The sequence below is a fragment of the Oncorhynchus clarkii genome, chromosome 1 (assembly GCF_045791955.1).
Source record: "Oncorhynchus clarkii lewisi isolate Uvic-CL-2024 chromosome 1, UVic_Ocla_1.0, whole genome shotgun sequence".
Taxonomy (NCBI): domain Eukaryota; kingdom Metazoa; phylum Chordata; class Actinopteri; order Salmoniformes; family Salmonidae; genus Oncorhynchus; species Oncorhynchus clarkii.
In genome coordinates this window covers 39,097,453-39,118,449 of record NC_092147.1, presented here as the reverse complement: position 1 = coordinate 39,118,449, position 20,997 = coordinate 39,097,453, and positions in this window count along the sequence as shown.

Genomic DNA, 20,997 nt, shown 5'->3' with positions numbered 1-20,997 from the left:
TCTCAACCCCATCGAACACCTTTGGGGTAAATTGGAACACCGAATGCGAGCCAGGCCTAATCACCCAACATCAGCTCCTGACCTCACTAATGCTCCTGACCTCACCAAGACTGAATGGAAGCAAGCCCACGCAGCAATGTTCCAACATCTGGTGGAAAGCCTTCCTCAAAGTGGAGGCTGTTATAGCAGCAAAGCAGGGAACAAACTGCATATTGATGTCCATGATTTTGGAATGAGATGTTCAATGCGCAGGTGCCCACATACTTTGTTCATGTCGTGTATGTTCATGTCATTGTCACTCAAATGCAGAGTGAAAGAAAAGCAACCAACAAGTGCTTAGCATATGTGGAACTCCTTCAAGACTGTTGGAAAAAGTATTCAAGGTGAAGCTGGTTGAGAGAATGCCAAGAGTGAGCTGTCATCATGGCAAAGGGTGGCTACTTTGAAGAATCTCAAATATAAAATATATTTTCATTTGTTTAACACTTTTATTGCTTACTACATGATTCCATATGTGTTATTTCATAGTTTTGATGTCTTCATTATTACTCTACAATGTAGAAAATAGTACAAATTAAGAGAAACCCTTGAATGAGTAGGTGTGTCCAAAGTTTTGACTGGTAATGTATGTACATATCTAACTCAATAACCTAATAACTTTGCACATTGGCTCGGGGCTAGTACCCTGTGTTTATAGCCATGTTATCGCTATTCATTCTATATTTATTCCTTGTGTTATTATTTTTTCTAGGTTTTCCTCATTGCATTGTTGGGAAAGGCATGTAAGCAAGTGTTTCACTGTTAGTCTACACCTGTTGTTTATGAAGCATGTGACAGTCTATTACCAATCTCTCTTGGTTGAACCATCCTTTGTTGCCATGGTGACTGCACTTCTAAAGTGGAGTAAAACTGTGTGGTCAATTGCCAAAAAGAGACAAGATAATGATAGTGGTGGTGTGGTCACACCGTCACAATCACCACGGTCATAATACTCTATGTTGTCAGTGTGGGCACGCTTGTATGGGAAGGACTTACAATTAGAAATACTAGAACAGGCAAAGTACTAAATTAATCCTATTTCTATGGGGATGGATCAGGTCAATCCAGGCCAGTCTGAAAGGCTAATTTGTTAGATATGGATGTAAGGATTGGAAGCACCTTCACAAGGCATGCTTCAAGCACCAGGCTAGAAAACCCCACTCTTTTGCCCTGTAAACATGTAAAGGCTACAGTGCAAGCCATCCCAATCAAAGCCGGGGTAATGTTTCAGATCAACCTAATCACGAGTCCATGTGCTATTCATTTGTACAGAGGAGTCATGATCACGACAAAGGGGTTTTAGGAAGAGGGCCTTAATATGGGCAACTTTTTGAAAATGTTTGAATTCATATCCAAATATGATCCAAAAATGCTCAAATCGTCTACAGCAGCTGCCCAAAAACACTAGACTCATGAGTCCAGATATTCAAAACTAGCTGCTTGAGTCAGCAGTCTCCCTCACGGCTGGTCCAATGTGATGTCATATCTCTCATATCTCTATCGTTTTAAGATGCTGAATTAACCGTGTTTATTCAGCAACTGCACCGGAAAATGGGGGAGGTCAGGAATTCCCATCCCTTATTGAAGTTTTGGAAGCTGCAGCCCTGACATTTTTCCTAACATCAATAGACTACTAAGGGCCATCATCACCCTTCCTATGACTTCATACTGTGTCAAAACATCGACCAGATCTTGCATGCTGACTGCACATCTCAACAATTTTTCCCTGTTATCCTTTGAAAGGGAACTCAGTGACTCTTTGGACAATTATGAAATAAACTCCATCTTCAACATCTTCTTACGCCTTGTGCTGTAAAACTTAAAACACACAAGAAAGGTAAGCCTCAATACTGTTTATTTATAAAAGGCTGGTTTGTCAAGGGACATTTGTTGTGTTTTCTGGTCACTTTTATCCTGTGTTATGTGTTAAATGATGCAATGTGATTGCATACATTTTCGCTTGCATATGTTGGGCAGTGGTGAGGGGAGGCTATACGAAGGTATATACCATATACCCACTTTTTTTCAGTGGCATTGCGTATACAAACCATAGCAGATTATTATTCAGCACCACAGGCGGCTTGTCCGGCACTGGCTGAGCCTGCCAAAGTTGGATCAAAGATTTCAGCACCGGACAGCTCCACTCTCCACTCTGTTCTCTAACTCCTGATAGTTGCATTCACAACGAGAATTGTGCATTTATTCCCATGTCTCATGAGTTCTACGGTTTATCCTAGCCTCTTTATTCTGCTTCTCAATTGAAGAGCTTTATGGACATGAGGTTTAGGCTAGGGCCCTGGCTCTATCCGGTAGCAATATGGAATTTAATGTAGCCATGGCCTTTTTTTGTAACCCATAAATCTCCTCTAGCAAAACGCAAAATACAGGTGAATCAGCAGTGACTAGCATCCAAGCCTTCAGCTGCTGTGAAGTGTCCACCACCACAGAAATAATTTCCTTTTCTTACCACTACACTTATTTGGTCCCAGCCTATCATATCAGCCATAAGTGCTATGGATGTGGATTCTGGTTCTGGATATCATGCTGGATGTGTTTCGCATTGCCATGATTTTAGGTCACTCAGAGTAATCTACATCAGTTTCTCATAGAATTTTTCACACAGAGCACCTTTCATTCGCCAGGCAGGCCGTTTGGGAATTTCTTTGCAAAAATAGAGTATACCCACTTCTCTATGCACCACGTCTACACCACTGATGTCTCTGGTATTTTTGCTGTATTTTTGCAGGAAAATGTTGGCCCAGTCACTTTTACTCAGACCCAGCCACACAGCAATTTCTGCCTACTCCTTTGGCTGCGACACACCTGAGATGCCTACTAAAAACTGAAGGATATGAAATACACAGAAATATTTTTAACTAGCGGTGGAGGGTAAAACTCACAAACACAGTTGCATACAGTCTTTGTGTATTACCATAGCCCTCATACAGTTTAACAAACATATAGAGGGATGCACACCCTGAGCTAGAAATCCTCCCTCACAGCCTCTACTCCAACTCTCCTCTCTAACTCTGTCATTCCGAAGCTCAGATGCTCTAGGACCAGTCACTCTAGTATCAGTCAGTCTCCCTTTGCTCTGCGAATTTCACACCTAAGATGGCTGCCACTACCGTCACGACTCGGCCAATCGCACCCTAGTGTGCCATTTCTGACCCCGCGGGCCTGGGCAGGGCGGCCACCAACAGATGCTCTCTCCCAGAGCAAACAGGGGACGCTGTGGACTTAGCACTAGGGTGATGTGTACTCGCCCCGCCGTGCTGACCGGGAGTGAGGATGTTCCCAGGGAGACAGCAGGGGCTGGATATGTGTGCGTGCATTTGTTGGATCAGGGTACCAGAGCTGAAGAAGGGAGGGCTCACCTTTATACCTCGAACTTATCAACCCCCAGAAATATGCATTAGGGGCGAATCCTAACTTTCACTTTGTCATGCATGTCAATGTCAATGGGAGACTATGTGAAAATGTGACTGAAGTGGAAGTTCACCCCATGAGAGACATGGCCATGAGAAGAGAATGCAAAACGCAAGTATTATTTAATGACAGAGAGCAAATAAATTAGGGCCGAGCCTACACCGACTCTCATAAGGTGCTAGCCTCATCATCACCACTAAAGACGCACATTACTGAAACAAGCTATATTTATGGTGCTCCACCATAGCCCAAAGGCACAGCCAAATATAGGCCTGAGGCACATCCTGAGTAGTCAAGATGCACACATAGTAAAAATAAATCAAGCACTGTGTCAAGTATATTTTAATGACTTTGTAAAATGAACGGATTCACATACAAGGCATAAAGCTTGTTACAAAGCCTTAACAAGTATTACATTATTCTAGGCATGAAGATCTTAGAGTCACAAATCAAAGCATGAACATAAAGGGTCTACTCAGGCCTAAGGCCGAGTAGCCTACAAGAAAAACATGTCCATACAACCTTCCTGTAGAGTGGATAACATGAGCAAGAGAGAGAAGAAAATAAGAAAATATTTCCATTCCATTTATACCAGATCTGACTTGTTTATATTCAAAATCAATTGTTGAGCAATCCACAAACCAAACCAAATATAATAAAACTTAAGGTCTCCAATCATATTGAACCAGCCAACATCCTCTTGGAAGGGGGTCACATCTATATTTGATGACCTGAGGCGGTGGGTTGGGTACAATGAAGATAAGACAGCATTTCTGAGAGGAAAAAGAGATCTGTGCACTCAGTGTCAAGCCTTAATTAAGGCTTGCCATAACAAAGAGGTTGAATACTTATTGACTCAATACATTTCAATACATTTAATTTCTAAAATGTTCGACAAACAAAATTCCACTTTGACATTATGGGGTATTTTGTGCAGATCAATTTAATACATTTTCAAATTCAGGCTGTAACACAAGAAATGTGGAAAAAGCAAAGGGTTGTGAATACTTTCTGAAGGCACTGTATGGGACAAAGTGAAGGAGTTGCCTTGGCCAAGGACTTCTATTAAAGTCAGTTCAAAAGGGGGAGAAATATCATCTCACATCAAAAAACGCATTAAAATACACTGTCTCACATTGAGAGCTAAGTTTGGTATGGAAAACCAGCCAGGCCGAAGTGATTCCCTTTTATTGTGCACATTAAAGGGACGTCAAGCCGAAGCAAATAAATCCATCCAAGGACTTAGCTTTCCATATTGTCAGTGAAAAGCTAAAATGCTTGAAAAATAATCAACAGCAATAGTTTAGGTCAAAAAAGTTCAAATCTGAAATTGAATCGAATCTTTGCAGTGTAAGGGGAAAAGAGTCAATCATCATTAGACCAATAAGCAAACAAATGTAAACATAGGAAACATATCAATTACCTTAGACCATCCTGTGTAGCTTATCAATAAACAGCCACCCACCCAGCCAGACACTGGCTAGCAGAGGGGTGGGACTCATACACAACTCATACAGTAAGTCACACACATCTTCACATTTGAGATGAACTTGGCCATATGCACAATACGCATTGTAATACGAACTAGTCAGGAGCCGTTCGACTAGCTTGGTCTGTCTGGTTACTGGAGAGAGGCATGGATGCAGCTGCCACCAGGGTAAAATGAGCCTTATTCAAGTCTGCAACCTTTTCTCCATTGTGCCTAATTTAAGACACAACAAATTCCAACACCGATGCTAGATGACCAGTCCTGTGACAGGCAATACAATGACTGGGGGTGTAAGAGTCTACTCTTTGTGTGAGTATTGTTAGTAACGTGTCATTGTCACTTGATGGGGTTTCATGGCCAGAATATTCACAGAAAAGTTTCCACAGTTGCTCTGCATACAGTCGCTCTGCATTCTTGTACGCCCTGCTCACAGGCCATGACCCTAGTACAGTCTACACGAGATGGACCCCGAAGAGCGAGCTAGTTTTCTTTAGCCTCTTCAAAAATCTGGTTGACATTTGTGCCATCCTTATAATCATCCGTGGCTCTGTGGATAATTTCACTTGGAATTGAGAGCCAAAGCATTTCAAGACTATAAGCATTGTACTGGGTCTTCACCCGTTCCCACCGTTGTGTGAATGGAGATTTCACTGGGAATGGTGGCCTCACTTAATGTTAACCAGTGCGAAACGGCATACTCTGCACCTGCATTGTTGGTCATTGTCTCTCGCTCTAAGAAGGCAACATATTCAACATTTTTCAAATGTTAATTTTCCCAAGAAAAGTTTTTGGAATGCATCTCTTCAGAGAAGAGTTCCAAATCACCTATATTTTCTTTCAATTCCCTGTTTCAGTGTTTGCTAAGCAAATGCACACTAACCTCGAGAATTTCTATTTTCTCCACCTCCTTTTTATGCATGCCAGTTGTTTGCCAGTAATAAAGCATTTCATTGCTTGTCTAATTAATGTTAAGGCCATTCTTATCTTTCTTCATCAGCTTTTGAGCCAAATCATTAATATGAGATCCCCATAACTAAAAAAGGTCTGTAGCTTACACCTTATCCCATCGAGTAGGCTACATGTTCATTACATATCATGGAATCAAATGGCAGTCTCAATAAAAGCTGTCTGCAGACCGGCGGTTATTCACACTAAAGGGTCAATCCTCTACATGAGAAAGAACGAACTCACCCGCGTCCGTTCCTAATGTAATATCACGTCTGGGTCACCATTTACTGTAGGGTTAAATCATATTTAACAATCTACCTTTAATAAATCTGACTCTCTGAATCCATATTAAAGTTTAACCTGTGCAATCAAGTATTATGAGTTTAGCTGACCAAGATCAAGAAATGGCCAAGAGAAGAGAATGCAAAACAAAGGTATTATTTGACGACAGAGAGCACATAAATTAGGGCCGAGCCTACAACGAGTCTCATAAGGTGATAGCCTCATCACCACTAAAGACGCATATTACTGACACAAGCTATATTTATGGTGCTCCACCATAGCCCAAAGGCACAGCCAATTACAGGCCTGAGGAACAACCTGAGTAGTCAAGACGTACACATAGTAAAAACAAAATGAGCCGTGTGTCAAACTTCTCTCCAGACTGGTGGCTGAGTCCAGCTAATTGATAGGTTCCCACCTCAGAATGTGAGGAACACTGCGAAGGAGTGTGATTGAACTAAGACATGTTCCAATTGTCTTTAGGCCTACTGAAAAACACAAAATGCCAATATAGAGGATATGGATTGTACTAGTTAGGCAGATTTTCAGCTCCAGCTACAGTATTGGAGCCTCTGACCCACAGCAAAGCCAACAGTATTCAACCTGGCACAAATAGGCCTTTGAATCACACCCACACTTTTGTTCCATCAATAGTGTACTCTCATGGAGACCAGAGCCCACCACTACACCACTCCCCCCCTCCAAACACACACACAGGTGAATGGTGCCTACTGTACCCCCCCCCCCCCCCCCCTCCCCCTTCTCTGTGTGGTATAGCACATTTCGACAGCTCAATATTTACAGTATGGTCAGGGACAAGGCAGCAATGGCATGAATGAATCATAAAAAAATACAAATATCATCTCTTGGGATGTTCATTTTTATAGCGTGTGTGTGTCATTTGTGTGGTCGCATGTGTATTCTGTCTGGCGTGTGTGTGTACGCACTGTGCAGCCATAGTCTGGTGTGTTAATTTGGGCAAGTGTCTGTTTGTTTAGTGTGCACTGTATGTGTTATCTGCCTGTGTTGTCAGTGTGTCAGTGTGTCAGTGTGTCAGTGTGTCAGTGTGTCAGTGTGTCTGTGTGTGTGTGTGTGTGTGTGTGTGTGTGTGTATACGTGCTAGTGTGTATATATGGGTGTGTGAGCATGTTCGTGTGTGCAAAAGCGCATGTGCATGCAGGCATGTGTGAGTCATTGTGTAGTCTACCTGCTGTGTATAAGGGGATTCCATGAGGCCCCTGGGAGATGATCTGGATGACTATCATTAGGACTTCAGTAACTTAACTTTTGGATTACCCAAACTCAGTAACGTAATCTGATTACATTCAGTTACTTATAGATGATTTTCCCCTTAAGAGGCATTATAAGAAGACAGAAATGTATGTTACCAATTGAACAACGTCTATGGCAGGATAAATCAATGTTAAAGTGTACATAGCTGGCCATATATGGATGTTAATCTTTACATTATGGGTTGGTTATGTACAGTAGGCTCCTTCTAACCCATTGCTGTTATGGTGAGTGAATGAGGACCCAAAAGCGAACTAACTTAAACAGAGCTTCTTTAATAACCAAACATAGGTAGGCTCAGATAGACCGGCAGATTCCGACAGGACAGGACAAGGTTACAGCAAACATGACGATAGTCTGGCTCAGGCATGAAACACAACAAACAAGAATCCGACAAGGACAGGAACAGAAACAGAGAGAGATATAGGGACCTAATCAGAGGGAAAAAGGGAACAGGTGGGAAACGGGGTGAATGGGTAGTTAGAGGAGACAAGGAACAGCTGGGGGAAAGCGGGGGAGAAAAGGTAACCTAACAACGACCAGCAGAGGGAGACAGGGTGAAGGGAAAGGACAGAGACAAGACACAACATGACAGTACATGACAATTGCTTTCTACTACATATAATAATATGATTAAATGATATATTTACATTAAAAACCAAAGTCTATCAGAATTCCAGTCATTCCGTTAAATGTTATACCACTTGATCTTCAAGAATAGGAAGTATAGATCAGCCAAATTGTTTTACCTGAGAATGACCCCAAAACTCAGGGCTTATTAGCCAGCCCTACTCTGTTGTTTATGATTTTGTTGTCATGGAGGACTGATTGGGCTCGTTGATTTAAAATAAATGTTGCGCTCATGGTATGCTTTGAGCACTACTGAAAATCGCTATGTACATGTGAAAAAATGAATACTGTATGCTGCATTTGCTATAGGCCTATTGCTTACCTTTTTGTTGGTGACACTTTGATATCTTGATAATATGCAACTATTTAAAGGACAAATCCACAGGTGAAACAATAACAAAATGACCACTTGCCTTTCTTTTGGTAAAAAGCTGAGGAATGGGCCTGGAGAAATGTAACCACTCTCAAATTAACAGACAGAGCTGTGGATGCAAGGACTGACCGTCCATGATATCAAAATTATTGTTTCAACCATGTTGTTATGAGGCTATACAGTGTTTGTTTACATTTACAATGTTTACAAACATTGGAGGAAAACAAGCTTATATGTTGGGTTCTCATGGAGTGTGACAGTTGAACTAAGCTCATGTGGCATTTTATAAATTCTATTCTTAAAATCAATGGATATATACAGTTGAAGTCAGAAGTTTACATACACTTAGGTTGGAGTCATTAAAACTCATTTTTCAACCACTCCACAAATTTCCTGTTAACAAACTATAGTTTTGGCAAGTTGTTTAGGATTAGGACATCTACTTTGTGCATGACACAAGTCATTTTTCCAGCAATCGTTTACAGACAGATTATTTCACTTATAACTCACTGTATCACAATTCCAGTGGGTCAGAAGTTAACAAACTAAACAGCTTGGAAAATTCCAGAAAATGATGTCATGGCTTTAGAAGCTTCTGATAGGCTAATTGGCATCATTTGATTTAATTGGAGGTGTACCTGTGGATGTATTTCAAGGCCTACCTTCAAACTCAGTGCTTCTTTGCTTGACATCATGGGAGAATCAAACGAAATCAGCCAAGTTCAGAAAAAAAATTGTAGACCTCCTCAAGTCTGGTTCATCCTTTGGAGCAATTTCCAAATGCCTGAAGGTACCACGTAGGACTGTTCCTCTCTGTGCTCCTCTCTGTTCCTCTCTGTGCTCCTCTCTGTTCCTCCCTGTTCCTCTCTGTGCTCCACAGTCATCTGTACAAGCAATAGTACGCAAGTATAAACACCATGGGACCACACAGACGTCATACAGCTCAGGAAGGAGACGCGTTCTGTCTCCTAGAGTTGAACATACTTTGGGTGCGAAAAGTGCAAATCAATCCCAGAACAACTGTAAAGGACCTTATGAAGATGCTGGAGGAAACTGGTACAAAAGTATCTACATCCACAGTAAAAAAAAATCCTATATCGACATAACCTGAAAGGCCACTCAGCAAGGAAGAAGCCACTGATCTAAAACCGCCATAGAAAAGCCAGACTGCAGTTTGTAACTGCACATGGGGACAAAGATTGTACTGTTTGGAGAAATGTCTTGACCTGACCTCAAAGCCCTGACCTCAATCCTTTGTGGGCAGAACTGAAAAAGTGTGTGCTAACAAGGATGCCTACAAACCTGACTCAGTTACACCAGGTCTGTCAGGAGGAATTGGACAAAATTCACCCAATTTATTGTGGGAAGCTTGTGGAAGGCTACCCGAAACGTTTGACCCATGTTAAACAATTTAAAGGCAATGCTACCAAGTACTAATTGAGTGTATGTAAACTTCTGACCCACTGGGAATGTGATGAAAGAAATAAAAGCTGAAATAAGTAATTCTCTCTACTATTATTCTAACATTTCACATTCTTAAAATAAAGTGGTGATTCTAATTGGCCTAAGACAATTTTTACAAGGATTAAATGTCAGGAATTGTGAAAAACTAAGTTTAAATGTATTTGGCTAAGGTGTATGTAAACTTCCGACTTCAATTGTATATATATATATATACAGTATTTATAATTTATAAGTCAAAAAATGGATGTAGCAACTACAGATGACCCCTATAAATCTGTCAAAAATGTGCGAGTTTGAGCATGCGTTCATTAGGCCTACGGATATATATATTTTTATCAGCATGAATTAGATTAAGCAATAAAAGCATCACTTTTATTCCATAGGCTGGTATCCGCACTATGCAGCTGTTGCAAGAGGGCATTTTTCATTGGCTGTCCACTGGTTTCAAAACCAATGATTGATAGGCAGCTTAAACGTCTTGAATTCAACCATTATTGGGCTCAAATACACATTTAGATTTGTGAACAGCCATCCACAACAACCACAATCTGTAAGGCGCAAATAGCTAAATGAGAGAGCAGCAGTGTGATTCACATCAATGCGCTATGTAGATATGAATAATAAGTGATATACGTATCGCCGTAGACTACACCACTGCTGTCATCCTTACCTCCAAGCGTTTATTCAAGTTGGATAATCATTGGATGCCGACAGCAGTCGCACCATTGGAAGACATGGACTAGCCTACAAAAACCCATTCCTGCTCTTTTCCCGCGAACCATCAAACACATTTGGTGTGTCATCATAGTGGTTTCTGACTTGTGGTCAGACTCGCTCAGGTGCAATTTAAAAAAAAAATTGCGCCTTCTTTCAAGTCTGATTTGAATGTCATTGAGAACACAGAGCAGTGTCAAATATTTTGTTTCGCAAACATCCTTTCTGAATTTAAAAGTAATCCCCGAAGTAATCATCTAGTTTTCTAAACGTATCTGTAATCCGATCACAATATTTTTGCTGGTAATTTAACAGATTACCAGTTACCGTTTTTTGTAAACCTTTACATGTAACAGATTACATGTAATTCGTTACTCCCCAATCCTGAGTATAGGTCAGCAATGAGGAGTTACTGCTTCCTACAAGAGAAATAAACGTGTAGGCTGCATTTCAAACTGTCTTTGAAAAGCCAGAAAGGCTTAATTAAAGAGGCAGTGTTGTGTTTTGAGGCAGGCTTGAATATGCAAATAAACCAAAATAAAGAGGGGTAGTCTACATTGTCTAATACTCTGTATAGTAATAACAATGAGTTGTATTATGTAAAGTGGTTTCTTTCATCATACATCACAATACAATGCAATTTACAGTCACCTACTTGGCCCATGGTTCTACAGGCCAAGTAAAATAAAAGTCCTTCATGATATTTTTACAATGTCTTTAAAAGTCTCATGCAATGTAGGCCTGCATTGATCACCACATATAGGCTACTGTAGGCTATATCATAGAAATTAAAAGCTATTTCCATGTGAAAATATTATGGGATTTGCTCCATTGGTTTCGTTGGTAGGCCTACATTATGCTCCAATAGCCACAATAGCCTATTAGCTACTGTCTTAAACTGTACAGCCTCAGTGTTCACTGTAAACGCGCGCCGGATGTTCAAGTTATTTGCTCAGTGCCCCAAAGTATTAGAGGGAACATTGATTAGGACCACCGCTAATTTCACAAATAAACACAATATTAACAACAGATGCTTAGCTCTGGGTTTGGAAAAACACAGCAAACTCTGAGTCACATCATAAATATACATGCACTGATGAAGCATCTTGATTAAGATAACACACATGTTGGGTCCAAGGTATCACAGACAGACAGACAGACAGACAGACAGACAGACAGACAGACAGACAGACAGACAGACAGACAGACAGACAGACAGACAGATCACCAGTAATCTATTCATTCCCCTCATCATCATGTGTCTCCATAAGGCTGTTGCAATCTTTGGCCAGCAGGAAACACACTGCATGCAGACCCAAGACATCTGCATACTGTAGTGTACAAACAAACATCTAATGCAGCATTCAACCTGGCACATTCCACAAGTAATCTCCAACTCACTCCAGAAGAACATAAATAAAACACACATTTCAAACAAAACAGTCATCCAAGAATAAAACACAAGACTGAGTCTCGTTATAAGAACACAGTACACAACACAAAAACATCTTCAAGATGAAAGCTGGAGTATGGAATCGTGCGTACCCTCTCTCTCACACACACAGAGACACAAAGGCTGGGATTCAATCGGAGGCACATGACAGTGCAGCATTGGTCAGTTGATATTCATCGTACACACTCTGAATGTCAGTTCAACCTTTAAAAGGTGGGTTGTCGGCTGTCTTGTGTGCTGCTCCATAGCTCGCCTCGGATTAAATCCTGACCTAACTGTCTGGGGCATGTGTCCATGTCTCACAATAGCACTGCGCCTCCTGTGGCCGTGTGTGGTAAGTAACAATGGAGAGAGACAGACTAGGGGACTCTGAGTAACCAGAAGCAGATCTTTCTCAGCGATTCCTCTCTCGCTTTCCACATAAATCTTTAATATAAGGCCTCTTAAGCAGCACTCGGCTATCTGAAGCCGCTGCACCCTGTAATTGACCTTAAAAATACTTTTCCGAGGAGGTCGGCAGCAATGGCAGTCGTGTCATTGGCTTTCGGCCTAAGCAGTGGTCCGCGTGGGCCCATCCTACCCTCCCTACCCAGCCCAGAGGAGCCTGGGTAGGAAGAAGGAGGAGGCTCCTTGGCCTCAGAATGGAAGGTTATATTTAGTGCCTCTGGCTGTCCTCTGTGACTACAGGGCAAGAGAGAGATGCAGCATAATGCCAGTCTGGGTATAAACCACTCCCCTCAAATGGCCCTCTCTCAGGTTGGCTTCCCTCTCCCATGGGCACAGGGGCGTAGGTTAGAGGTCACACACGGGCCGGGTTGCATGGGGACGGGGTGCCTGGGGACAGGCTACATGGGACATTCTCCCTTGTACAAGTGAGGGAGGGACAGGAGGGGTGCCACAATGTTTACCTCACTGTTGGACTTGGCGAAAGCTCCCCATACTTCGCATTCCTGCTGCGTTCTGTCAACGCACAGCATCTGTCAGCTAGTTTATGTGGTTTTTTTCAGGGAGAGATAATAGTTTGAGATATCAAAGCCTCTGTCTGTCTTGTAAATGTTTTAAGGTGAAAGAAGGGGATGATGAGAGAACAAAAAGAAAGAGAACCCCTTTAAATTCCCTGGCACAATGAAAGACAGAAAGCTTCTTTGTAAAATCTCCAACTCTGGTCCTCTGGGCTGGGTAGGGAGGGTCGGATGGGCCAGGCACGACTCCAACACCATCATTAAAGTTTGCCGATGACACAATGGTGGTAGGCCTGATCACCGACAATGATGAGACAGCCTATAGGGAGGAGATCAGAGACCAAGCCGTGTGGTGCAAGGACAACAACCTCTCCCTCAACGGGATCAAGACAAAGGAGATGATTGTGGACTATAAGAAAAGGAGAGACATTCTCATCGATGGGGCTGTAGTGGAGCAGATTGAGAGCTTCAAGTTCCTTGGCGTCCACATCACCAGCAAACTAACATGGTCCAAGCACACCAAGACAGTCATGAAGAGGGCACGACCAGACCTATTCCCCCTCAGGAGACTGAAAAGATTTGGCATGGGTCCTCAGATCCTCAAAAAGTTCTACAGCTGCACAATCGAGAGCATCCTAAATCACTGCCTGGTATGGCAACTGCTTGGCCTCTGACCACAAGGCACTACAGAGGGTAGTGCATATGGCCCAGTATATCACTGGAGACAAGCTTCCTGCCATCCAGGACCTCTATACCAGGCGGTGTCAGAGGAAGGCCCTAAAAATTGTCAAAGACTCCAGTCACCCTAGTCATAGACTGTTCTCTCTGCAACCGCACGGCAAGTGGTCCCGGAGCGCTTGCCGTGCGGTCAGAGGCCAAGCAGTAACTATGCATAGTCACTTTAATAACTCTACCTACATGTACATACAGTGGGGCAAAAAAGTATTTAGTCAGCCAACAATTGTGCAAGTTCTCCCACTTAAAAATATGAGAGAGGCCTGTAATTTTCATAATAGGTACACTTCAACTATGACAGATAAAATTAGAAAAAAAATCCAGAAAATCACATTGTAGGTTTTTTAATGAATTTATTTGCAAATTATGGTGGAAAATAAGTATTTGGTCACCTACAAAACAAGCAAGATTTCTAGCTCTCACAGACCTGTAACTTCTTCTTTAAGAGGCTCCTCTGTCCTCCACTCGTTACCTGTATTAATGGCACCTGTTTGAACTTGTTATCAGTATAAAAGACACCTGTCCACAACCTCAAACAGTCACACTCCAAACTCCACTATGGCCAAGACCAAAGAGCTGTCAAAGGACACCAGAAACAAAATTGTAGACCTGCACCAGGCTGGGAAGACTGAATCTGCAATAGGTAAGCAGCTTGGTTTGAAGAAATCAACTGTGGGAGCAATTATTAGGAAATGAAAGACATACAAGACCACTGATATCTCCCTCGATCTGGGGCTCCACGCAAGATCTCACCCCGTGGGGTCAAAATGATCACAAGAATGGTGAGCAAAAATCCCAGAACCACACGGGGGGGCCTAGTGAATGACCTGCAGAGAGCTGAGACCAAAGTAACAAAGCCTACCATCAGTAACACACTACGCCGCCAGGGACTCAAATCCTGCAGTGCCAGACGTGTCCCTCTGCTTAAGCCAGTACATGTCCAGGCCCGTCTGAAGTTTGCTAAAGAGCATTTGGATGATCCAGAAGAAGATTGGGAGAATGTCATGTGGTCAGATGAAACCAAAATATAACTTTTTGGTAAAAACTCAACTCGTCGTGTTTGGAGGACAAAGAATGCTGAGTTGCATCCAAAGAACACAATACCTACTGTGAAGCATGGGGGTGGAAACATCATGCTTTGGGGCCTTTTTTTATGCAAAGGGACCAGGACGACTGATCCGTGTAAAGGAAAGAATGAATGGGGCCATGTATCGTGAGATTTTGAGTGAAAACCTCCTTCCATCAGCAAGGGCATTGAAGATGAAACGTGGCTGGGTCTTTCAGTATGACAATGATCCCAAACACACCGCCCGGGCAACGAAGGGGTGGCTTCGTAAGAAGCATTTCAAGGTCCTGGTGTGGCCTAGCCAGTCTCCAGATCTCAAACCCATAGAAAATCTTTGGAGGGAGTTGAAAGTCCGTGTTGCCCAGCAACAGCCCCAAAACATCACTGCTCTAGAGGAGATCTGCATGGAGGAATGGGCCAAAATACCAGCAACAGTGTGTGAAAACCTTGTGAAGACTAACAGAAAACGTTTGACCTCTGTCATTGCCAACAAAGGGTATATAACAAAGTATTGAGATAAACTTCTGTTATTGACCAAATACTTATTTTCCACCATAATTTGCAAATTAATTAATTAAAAATCCTACAATGTGATTTTCTGGATTTATTTTCTCATTTTGTCTGTCATATTTGAAGTGTACCTATGATGTAAATTACAGGCCTCTCTCATATTTTTAAGTGGGAGAACTTGCACAATTGGTGGCTGACTAAATACTTTTTTGCCCCACTGTATTACCTAAATTACCTCGACTAACCGGTGCCCCCGCACATTGACTCTGTACCGGTACCCCCTGTATATAGCCTCACTATTGTTATTTTACCACAACCTGTTGTATTCGGTGCAAGTGACAAATGCAACTTGATTTGATTTGATTTGAAGCACTCGGCTACATGTTGATTTTACACCATTCACACTGGAATATCTCTGAAAAATTCTAAAATCAGCTGCGTGCAGTTGCCTACACACAGTGGAATTTCAGTGGTCCACTGCGAAATTCTCTGAATTATTATACCTTTGGCAGTTGAGCTTTTTGATAGGTGCTATTTGTTACGTCTGTTTAAATCCGACTCATGAAATGTGACTGGCTTTCCTTCAGCATCTCTACCCCTCAGTCTTTTAATCTCTCTTCCCCTGACAGGCTGCCCTAACTTTCTCTACCATTGACAGGTGAAAATATGAGGCGTTAGGTGCACGTTAGTAAGCCTGCATGAGATACAGTACTGCCATTGGCCATTAGCATCAGAGGCCTATCTTTAAAGTTTTCTATTATCGTCTACTACAGTAAGTGTTGTGAAATCCTATCTGCCAGTTGCGTAGACAGTGAGTAAGTACAGATGTGGCTGTATTTACTCTTGACCGTGTGTTATCGCACCTTTAAATGCCTCTGAGAGAAGCTGAGAAGTTGCAGCCACTTGTACCTGCCTCTGTTTCTTACCAGTGGAAACCACAAGCCTTGGCGAGCTTTGAGCCTTGCTGTACAGTAAAGAGTAAGCCATCTCCGCTCTACTAACTATAGCTCTCATGGCCCCCAGAATCGCGTATATACACAGTAACAAACCGCACACTGTTGCCTCTGCATGCTCATACAGCCTGCAGAGGAAATATCTATGGTATGAAGTAAATCAAATATTACGACACTATCCATAAACAATGAAAGTTTCTTTACAACTCTCTCCTACTGTATCCATAAATTACACGTGTCGAAACACCTTTTACATTCATGTAAACACTTCCTAAACACACATAATCTATCCCCATCTTGGTATGTATTTTTATTCTTAACACAGATATATATAGCAGAGAGAGAAAGAGAGACGAGAGACAGAGAGAGCGAGAGAGAGAGAGGGAGGGAGCGAGGGAGGGAGAAAGAGAGAGAACCTAGAGGCCGGATACTTCTGGGAGCCATCTCGGTGTCACTGCCCCTGAGCACAGCGAGCCGAGCCCAACAATAACAAGAAAGACACATTTGATCCGACGTATAAAAGGGCATCTACGGAGCTCAAACGGACCCAGGGTTTATATTGCCTGCTGTCGCCGCGGTGACAGATCTGTTGGATCGCGCTGCGCAGCACTGCCGTATCCTTGCCCATCTGGGCTGCCGGTGGAGCTGAGCCCAACTCCGAGGACAGCGAGTTCAGAGCAGCGTAATTTAGTTCAGATGAGGTAAAGCAATATTTCCAGATTAATATGAGCCATATTCCTCCAGAACGGTCCACTCTTTCTTCTTTCCCTCTTTTCCTTCCCTTTCTTTTTTTCTCTGACCATCTTACATGTCCAAAACTTATTTTGGCAGAGGATGAAAGAAAGGGAAAGGAGAGAGAGAAAGAGAGAGGGATGAACACCCAGTTTTATGCATTCCGAGGTACACACACGCAGACAGACACATACACAAACTTGGTGCTGATGCGAAGCGCAGGCCCTTGGCGTCGACATTAAGAGGTAGAATTCTTTCATTGCCTCGGTGCATCTTATCATCCTTCAGTAATGAAGTTTAAGCACTGTTAAACCTCTTAAAACCCAATCGCGTTTTACACTTTATTTGATAAAGTCGAGGAGAAATGCAGCCCTGCTGACTAAATTCCTAGGCTTTCGGTTGGATGTGATTTTGTGATTTCATACCCCATTGGGTTTGTTCTCAAGTGCGTTCTGCATCTACTCTTGATTGCTCATCATCTCTGGTTCTGAGGACATGAACTGGCCTTCAGTGAGCTAAGTATGCTGGTTAACACCCCTCATAACAAGATTAGGAGGAAGGCCAGGAGATCTGACCATGACCTGACCAGGAAAAATTCCAAACTCTTATAGCTAAGGGGATTGAGTTCTAGAATTTGCCCTAACCTAGTTACCTGAGCAGGAAGAACGGTCCCTATAACTAGGTTCTCTACACAGCTAAGTTGCAAAGTCAAAATGGTCTATATCGTGAAAACATATGAACACAAAAAGTAGCTTTTTGTTTTTTTGGGCTTTGCACCTTGGCCAGATAGTGACAATGACAACTCTATACTATTGCTACTTCTCTCTCAGTAAGATACTTCAGTCTGTATAAGGTAGCCCTGAGAGGGCACCAGCTGTGAGGAGCTTTGGCTCCAGACCCAGATAGAGCAGGGGACTGGGGGGAAGTCATGCTCTGTCCCTGTGAAAACACTGTTCCATGAATCTGGACTTGGTACTGTACAGATACAGCACTCAGCAAGTCACCCAATGATCGATCGGACCAGCTCAAAATCTGTTCTGATCTGTCTTTGGATGGATACTGTCCCAGAGCTAATATTATTTTCTCTGATTGGCAGCTTGGGTCTGCCATTAAGTTCTGTCATTGTCTGGAATGGTCCTATAGTTTCACAATCACCAAACACTTTAGCCTCATTTCTGTAATGACAATGACAATGACAATTCTGTGGGTGGCTATCTACTCAACTTCCTTTATCTGGATGAAAAGTGGCCATGTTGGTACCGACTCCGTTATTCTGAGTGTGGTTCTGGCAGAGGTTCTACAGAGGATGCATACCTACACTGGGGCAAAAAAAAGTATGTAGTCAGCCACCAGTTGTGCAAGTTCTCCAACTTAAGAAGATGAGAGAGGCCTGTAATTTTCATCATAGGTACACTTCAACTATGACAGACAAAATGAGAAAAATAAAATCCAGAAAATCACATTGTATGATTTTTAATGAATTTATTTGCAAATTATGGTGGAAAATAAGTATTTGGTCAATAACAGAAGTTTATCTCAATACTTTGTTATATACCCTTTGTTGGCAATGACAGAGGTCAAACGTTTTCTGTAAGTCTTCACAAGGATTTCACACACTGTTGCTGGTATTTTGGCCCATTCCTCCATGCAGATCTCCTCTAGAGCAGTGATGTTTTGGGGCTGTTGCTGGGCAACACAGACTTTCAACTTCCTCCAAAGATTTTCTATGGGATTGAGATCTGGAGACTGGCTAACGCGGTGTGTTTGGGATCATTGTCATGCTGAAAGACCCAGCCACGTTTCATCTTCAATGCCCTTGCTGATGGAAGGAGGTTTTCACTCAAAATCTCACGATACATGGCCCCATTCATTCTTTCCTTTACAAGGATCAGTCGTCCTGGTCCCTTTGCAGAAAAACAGCCCCAAAGCATGATGTTTCCACCCCCATGCTTCACAGTAGGTATGGTGTTCTTTGGATGCAACTCAGCATTCTTTGTCCTTCAAACACGACGAGTTGAGTTTTTACCAAAAAGTTATATTTTGGTTTCATCTGACCATATGACATTCTCCCAATCTTCTTCTGGATCATCCAAATGCTCTCTAGCAAACTTCAGACGGGCCTGGACATGTACTGGCTTAAGCAGAGGGACACGTCTGGCACTGCAGGATTTGAGTCCCTGGCGGCGTAGTGTGTTACTGATGGTAGGCTTTGTTACTTTGGTCTCAGCTCTCTGCAGGTCATTCACTAGGCCCCCCCGTGTGGTTCTGGGATTTTTGCTCACCATTCTTGTGATCATTTTGACCCCACGGGGTGAGATCTTGCGTGGAACCCCAGATCGAGGGAGATTATCAGTGGTCTTGTATGTCTTCCATTTCCTAATAATTGCTCCCACAGTTGATTTCTTCAAATCAAGCTGTTTACCTATTGCAGATTCAGTCTTCCCAGCCTGGTGCAGGTCTACAATTTTGTTTCTGGTGTCCTTTGACAGCTCTTTGGTCTTGGCCATAGTGGAGTTTGGAGTGTGACTGTTTGAGGTTGTGGACAGGTGTCTTTTATACTGATAACAAGTTCAAACAGGTGCCATTAATACAGGTAACGAGTGGAGGACAGAGGAGCCTCTTAAAGAAGAAATTACAGGTCTGTGAGAGCCAGAAATCTTGCTTGTTTGTAGGTAACAAAATACTTATTTTCCACCATAATTTGCAAATAAATTCATAAAAAAATCCTACAATGTGATTTTCTGGATTTTTTTTCTCATTTTGTCTGTCATAGTTGAAGTGTACCTATGATGAAAATTACAGGCCTCTCTCATCTTTTAAAGTGGGAGAACTTGCACAATTGGTGGCTGACTAAATACTTTTTTGCCCCATTGTATATAGTGGTGGTGATGGACACAGCGGATGACACACTAAACTGGGTTTATGGTTTTTGATCTTGAGGTTACTGGAGTGTCCCCATGTTCCTGCCTCGTCAGCACTGCTCCCTAGCAGCAACATTCACACATGCACAGGCACACGCACACACACACACACACACACACACACACACACACACACACACACACACACACACACACACACACACACACACACACACACTCGTTTTTGATGGATGAATAATGAGGCAGGGGTTTTCTGCTTGCCACACTCCATCTCTCCATCGTCTCTCTGGTTTTCTGTTTGTTCTGGAACGTTCATCGTTATCCGTTCAACACATTGCATGACTGTGATGTCACTGTCAGGCTCTCCTATTGGCTGTGCTCAGATCACCCACAGCTCTAGTACAGGACACAAATACTAGTTGGACGCCAGAGTTTTAAGGAGAACATAAAATTAGTGGTGACTCATCTCTGGCCACCATGTTATTATATAATTTCTTCACCAAAATGAGTTCAATCGATCTAAAGTTCCATGAAATCAGACCGAAAGCCAAAAACCATGTGGTTCCTCTGCATCTCAAAGGGATGGAAAAGAAGATTTCCTACATCCACATTTCTTTCATAACCAACATATATTTGCACATCATTTGGATACGGCTTTCAGAAGTGCTATTTAGGTAAACCAGGTTAAAGATACCCAAGAACACTCAACGCAAACATTTAACATGTCAGAGAACAATACATTATAATCCACTGGAATACAACTCCTAACACCTAACCATCAAACTTAAACATCTTTGTAAACCCAGGAGCAGAGACAGACTTCATCAAAACTCCTACCAGGTATGTGGGAGCTAGCTAAACTCAGCAACACATTTTTTTTTTGGGGGGGGGGGGGGTTTGCTGAAAATAAACGCAGTTGACAGTGAGAGGACGTTTCTTTTTTTGCTGAGTTCAGATAGTTACACAGGTGTTTTGAACTTTCACCAAAATCAAAATAATATGTAAACAGATTTCTTTACAAAATCTTTAGATTGAGTTTATATGGG